Source organism: Pteropus alecto, unplaced genomic scaffold (assembly GCF_000325575.1).
Source record: "Pteropus alecto unplaced genomic scaffold, ASM32557v1 scaffold131, whole genome shotgun sequence".
NCBI classification, from domain to species: domain Eukaryota; kingdom Metazoa; phylum Chordata; class Mammalia; order Chiroptera; family Pteropodidae; genus Pteropus; species Pteropus alecto.
The window spans coordinates 9,045,145-9,051,742 of NW_006434709.1; the positions used below are offsets into that span (position 1 = coordinate 9,045,145).

The window sequence follows — 6,598 nt, forward strand, 5'->3', positions numbered from 1 at the left end:
CCTGCCCTCAAGCTGCTCCCATACTAGGAAGGGTACCACCTTCTATTTTCTGATTCAACTAAAAGGCTGACAGGCAAGTATAATTTGAATAATTCTTGCCTGTTTCTCTCTAGACTTCAGGCAGGGATATTGCTGCCCCCTTGGGGTTGTCATTTCTTGATTCATTTGCTTTCCCCTTCCCTCCCACTCAGCAGCCATGCTCCAGAAGGGGGAGGTGGTGATAACCACTGTCCTTGGGGTGGGGGTGGGGTACAGAGCTAAGAGGAAATTTTGATTGAGCAGATGATTCATGAACTCAACAGGGTGAGGTCACAGCACAGACAGGGAGCCCAAGCTCTGGTCTGTTTGGACAAGAAATTGAGCTGCTTTCACATGAGGGATGCTCCAGAGCTGTGGAGGTGAACAAGGGCCATACACACCACATTCTCTTCCTTCCCATTTTGTTAAAAGGGATATGATGAGCCAGACTCATTCTAACACAGGATGGGCTGGTTCATCAGGTTGTAGGCGTGACTTTCAGAGGGCCAGCTTATTCTATGTCCAATTTCCCCAAGATCCATTGACCTTTCTGAAAGCCATTGGATGATTTATTCAGAGTATTGGGTTGAGCTCCTCAAGCAGCAGGCTCTGCAATAGAGATTTGTGTAGACAAAGTATATTGGGGAGCGCTCTTACGATCAATAGGTGGTGGGGGCAGGGGGAAGGAAGCAGAATGGACAGAGGGGAAACTTGAACTTTGATGCTGTCACCACGAAGGCTTCAGCAGATGCCACAGGGAGCTCTGCAGCCAGGATGGCCCTTTAAAATTAGAGCCTGGGCAGGCTTTATACCCCCACTGACCACTGGATACAGGCTGCTCTGGAAAAGGCCAGCGGCCTTGGGCAAGGCAGCTCTCTTTAGGCAGGGCAAGCCCTGCAGATGCAGCTGTGGCTGCCCGCACTCCCAGCAGCTGGGTAATGAGCACCCCGTCCTCAGGGGAGACCTGGGCAACGTACCTCAGCATTCACCACGCTGACATTGTCGTGAGACCTTTCTGTCTTTTACCACCTGTTCACATCATTCCTGTTCTCTGACATCTGCAGAGTATAATGATTAAGGGTATATAGGTTTTTTGAGTTTGACACACTCATGTTCAAATCCTATTTCTGCCATTCCTTTGACAATATTTATAGGTTATATTTTCAGGTACTGTTCAAGGCTACAAGGGTACAAAAGTGGTAACACCCCAGCCTTTAGAATTTATATTCCATGGGTTGCAGGGGAACACCGACAATTAAAAAATAATATATATATGTACACACACACATATATTTAACATAATGTATATAATTATGATTTATATTGTAATATATATTATACATAATGATTAATGACATGGAAAAAATTAAGCAGGGCGTGGGGGTAAGGGAAGGATGAGAGTGCTGCTTTGTGTGGAAGTCAGGGAAGGCTTCCCTGAGAAGGTGGCGTTTGAGCAGAGACATGAAGAAGGGAAAAGGGGAGAGCATGGCTGTGCAGAGATATGGGGAGAATGGGTCTCAGGGGGAGGGCAATGTAGTTCAAAGGCCCTGAGAGGGGAGTGTGCTGGGAGTGTTTGGGGAGGGGCAGGAGGGAGTGTGGGTGGGGGAGGAAAAGGGGTTTTCAGGAGGAGATAAAATCAGAGAGGTTTATGGGAAATATCCACAACAGGCAGATCTATGGAGACAGAAAGCAGGTGGCTTAGGACTAAGAGGGAAAGATTGGGGAGTGGTGGCCAGGAGGTGCAGGATTTCTTTCTGAAATGATGAACTTGTTCTGAAGTTTTTTGAGATGATGCCTGCACAACTCTGTGAATATGCTAAAAGCCACACAATTGTACATTTTAGATAAACGATATGCTACGTGAATTATATCCGAAAAAGCGATTTTAAAAATTAGAGCAGTAACTGACAGGAGACTGAATCACGCAGGGTCATCGTGAGGATTTGTGCTTTTACTCTGAGGTGGGCACTACAGGGAAGTTTTAAACAGAAGAGTGAAATGATCTGGTTTACATTTGAAAAGACCCTCTCTGCTGCTGTCAGGAGAACTGGCTGGAGGTGGGCAGGTATGGAAGCAGGGAGGTGATAAAGAGCCTCTTGTGATAACCCAGGTGAGAGGGGCAGGTGGCTTCCAGGAGGTGCTGGAAGCTGAGGAGTTGAATTTAGACACCCTTTGATGGTGAAACTGACAAGAGGTGCTGATAGGACGACTGGGTGAGAGAGAGGAATCAAAATTTTTTAGTCCTAACTGTAGAGTGGAGTTGCCATTTGCTAGGATGAAGACAACTGTGAAAGCAACACATTTAGGGGAGTCCGTTTTTGACTATGTGAAGTCCGAGAGGTCTGTAAGAGATGCCACACAGGCAGGTGGGAGTTGTTTCTAGAATTCAGCACAGGAAGTCCAGGCTGGAGGTGAAATATGGGAATAAGCAGCATATGTGTGGAATTTAGTCTTGAGACTGGATGAGACCCTAGGGAGGAGTAAAGACACAAGTCATGGCCAAGGGTCTGAACCTCTAAACCTTAGTTTTCCAAACTACTGTAAGATCTGTCTTGCATGGTGGTTGTGAGTGTTGGCAGATGCACAGTGAGTGAAGTGCCCAGTAGATCGTAGCTCTCTCCCCCTGCCTTTTTCATCTCAGTATTCTTCAGGCAGACTTACTATCCGCTCAGTGTCTTCAGCCTTATTATTTAACTACTTTATCTGGTTCAGTACAGAGCACAGACTGTAAATCAGGCACTCTGCTGGGCACGTCAGCTATGCAAAGATCCTGGCTCACACTTTCTATCCTCTGTGGATGTACATCCTAATGCAGAAAACAAAAAACCCCGTCAATCTAACAATAACGTATGGCTAACGACAGGACTGGGCTGGGGTGGGAAGACATTAATTTAGACTGGAGACATTTGTGGGGACCGCGCTAAGGAAACAGAACATGAACTGGAGCTTGAGAGTTAGAAAAGAATGTGTTGGGAAAAGGTGGGGGAGGAAGGGAGATATGACAAGGACAGAACCTTTGGAGTCCATTGTGGCTGAAGCACGGTGTTCAAGGTGATGGGATAGAGGGATCAGATAGGTTGAGTCAGACTGGAGGAGCTGGCAGAGGACATTCCATTTTAGAAAATCATAGCCATGGGCACCCCCTGAGTTGTCTGGTTACCCAGAACTGCTCCCCTCTGAGCACAGGCCTGGGGCTTTCAGTTCCTCTCACTCTTAAACCCATCTCATCAGCTCATCAGTTTCATTGAGACTGCCATTTTCTGCCCGTCTAACCATGACCTCTTGTTCCCGTCCTTTGGTTCCATCACTGTAGTCTATCTCTTACTAGCATCTTCAGTGATTTGCCTTTTTGGCTTTCTACTCCATCATCTTAGAAACTCTCAATCCTGGTCATTTCAACAACCTCTTTCTCTGCTATTTCAGGATGTCAAGGTAGCTGGACAACAGTTCATTAACTGCATATCACAGCAGCTTTGACTTTGTTGTTACCAATCTCAGTTGGGCCCTTAGGAGTACTGGTCCATTCTTTCGTGCATCCTTAGTCAGCTAAATTTCCCATCTTCCACTGTGGCCATGCCAAACCTTTGTTCCTCTTTTCCACTTGTTCTCAGCACAGAAAATGGAAGACTTTTGGGCACATGCTCCCTCAAATGTTTACCTTCCATGTATGCAAACTTGTCTACTTCTTATTTGTTACCTCTTACTGCATTTAAATTTTAATGGCTTAAAATAACAAACATTATCTTACAGTTTGTGGACTCTGGCTATGGTTTAGTTGGGCGCTTCTCTTTCAAAGCCTCTCATTAGACTGCAAACTATTAACTGAGGCAGCAGTCCTCTCAAGGCTTGACTAAGGTTGAAGGACTCTCTTCTAAGGTCACTCATGTGGCCCTTTACATAGGGCTGCCTTACCATATGGTAGCTGATTTTTTCCCGGGGGAGTAAGCCAAGAGAGGACAAAGACAAGAGTGCCCAAGATAGAAGCCACAGTCTTTTTATGACTAAATATCAGAAGTGACATACCATCACTTCGACAGCAGTCTCTTTGTTAGAAGCGAGTCAGTAAGTTCAGCCCCCATTTAAGGGGTGGGGAATTACACTAGGGCATGAATACCAGAGGCAGAGATCATTGGGGGCCATTTTAGAAGCGGCCTCCCACTACTTCACTACTTCTCCCCTCCTTCCCAAATTCCTATTCCCTGCCTGGGCACAACATGTGCAAATGTTCCCGTCCTCTGGATCTTGCACTTTAAAGTATCTACCATTGTCCCATTGGCTTCTTCCTCTCAACCTTGAGGCACATTCAGATGGTTCAAAATAAACCATCCCTCCACCTTGATCTATGACCCCTGATCTCTCCCTCTTTCTCCTGCTTCTCTTCTTGAGAATGTGACCTTTATTCCTTGCATTCACTTCCACCTCCACAGTGCTGCTCGACTAAGGTCATCCTAAATGCCAGATCACATGGCTACCTTTCAATCTTTATCTTAGTTGACCCCTGCAGTATTTAATAATGCTGTTACTTCTCCTTTCGTGTATCTTGCCTTGCTGATTTCACTTTTTAAGGCCTTTCTTTCTTCACTTATCCCTAAATCTGAGATTGTCCAGGCTTTGCCCACACTCCTTGGTTTCAGTCCCGCTGAATTCTCACATTCAGTACTCCCAGCACCTCTAATGTGCTGGTAACTATTGTTGGAGTTGTGAATCAGTCTATCAAACCTGAAGTGAAGGAAATAACACACTTCTTGACTTTGCTTAAATCAACTTCAATCTGACATGGAGCCCCCATTCTACTGAAGTGGCAGGAAATTAATCTCAGAAATTGTTGAATGTCTCCCCTTCCATCCAGGGGTATGCCAACATCAGCTTCTCACGGGAGGCCTCTTTAAGCAAAGCCATTGGACTTCGGTTATGGCTGATAACTGCGGAGATGTTCCCTGGTCCGGCCACATGGTCCCTTCAGGTCAAATGGCCTTGCTGCTCGGAGCAAAGGAGTCTTTGGCAAAGTGAGAGCTCCTGGGCCTGGGGTCCAGCCTTCCTAACTACCCCGATCAATCACCCTCTTTGAGAACTTGTCACCTGCCAGGCAAGTTGACACACAGCAGTGTCCAGACCCAAGGGCGTCTGGGGATACCTGCTGCTATTTCCCCTCCTCCCGGTCCCAGAATCGAATCTCTTCTCTCTCCTCTTGCAGCTCTCAAGGCCCCCACTCCAGGAATTCCAAGCACAGACAACTAGAGATTGCTTTTTCACCTCAAAATCATCTCAGGAAAAACACAACTATAGGCCTGACCACCTGCTTGGAATGCAGAGGGGGGAAAAGTACAGCAAACAAACATACATTAATATTGTTGGGAGTTTGACAGTGGTTTCAATAACTAATACTTTCTCCCTCGTGAGTCTGTAAGAGACAGGTTGAGATAAAAATATTCCCTTTATTACTGATAAAGGTGAATGGAGACCATGGCTTTGGGTCTTCTCCAAGTGGCTCACTCTACAAAGTCACTGCAGTCCCAAGGGAGCCACAGCCCATGGCTGGACAGATCAAGAGGGGGCGAACCCCCAGAGGCTGCACATGCTCAGTTCCTTCTTCGAGTTGACCAATCAGATGAGCCGCCTCCTCCTTGTTTCTCTAGTAGAACCCCTCTCATGAGGATAGTTCCTCAGCCCCCACCCCACCTTCAACGAATATCTATACAGACATCCCTGCTACACTGTGAAAACTAGACTTTCAGCCAAGGCCTCTCTTCTGGGCTTCAGAACAATATTTCCCACTGCTTACTGTACATCTCCACGTGGATGAACTTGAGGCAGCCTAAATTCAACACTGCCAAATCTGAATTCATGACCCTTTATCCAGCCATCTCCCTGTATCTTCAGAATTGATTAATGACAGTACATCCTGCCTTCCAACCCAAGGAAAGTGGGACTCATCTTTTGCTCTTTCCTAACCCAGTTTGTCAGCAGATCCCACCTATTCTACCTCAGAAACCTCTTGAAACATTTCCTCTCTTCTGCTTTGGTTTCCTCTCTCCCCATTTCTTAGTTGCCCCATAGCAGAAGCCTGTCTCCGTCTCTGCCTCTTCCTCTTTCATCCACAGGTAGTGGGAGTCTGCCTACATTTCCAGCCTCTTACTACCTTCCCCCCAAATAAATCCAATACTCCTTCTATACGCCCCCAGTATCTCTAATTTCTAGAACCTCCATCCTTTGCACATGCGTTTTCCTCTGCATTGCTTTCCACCCTCCTGCCTCCTCCAACTGTTTGTCTGCCTAGAAAACTAATTGCCCTACAACATTCAACCCTGAGATTATTCTTCCCCAACACCATCCCTGACCAAGGCAGAGATAACCAAGAAATCAGCCAACTTCTCCCCACTCAAGGGGTCCTTCATTGTTGAGATAAGTTTAATTCTTTGTGTCCTGGGTGCCTCTCTCAATGCCTGGTGAATGTTGTTAGGGGCTTGCTAAACATTTATGGAATGAATGGCCTTGTGGCTGTCTCCCACTGGCTGCATCAACTTAACCTTGTCAAACTGATCTCATCCTTTTTTCCCTCCTTCCCTCCTTCTCTCTTTCC

General features: G+C 46.4%; 1 protein-coding gene across 1 annotated transcript in view; it reads right to left on the minus strand.

Annotated features, from left to right (window-relative positions):
* Positions 1 to 1,058: 1,058 nt before the first annotated feature.
* The window catches only part of PAPOLG (poly(A) polymerase gamma), a 40,724-nt gene continuing 35,184 nt past the window's right edge, over positions 1,059 to 6,598 (minus strand). The window contains exon 24 of the transcript XR_003045657.1: positions 1,059 to 1,076. The gene's annotated coding sequence lies outside the window, so the exon portion shown is untranslated. The remainder of the gene's footprint in view (positions 1,077 to 6,598) is intronic.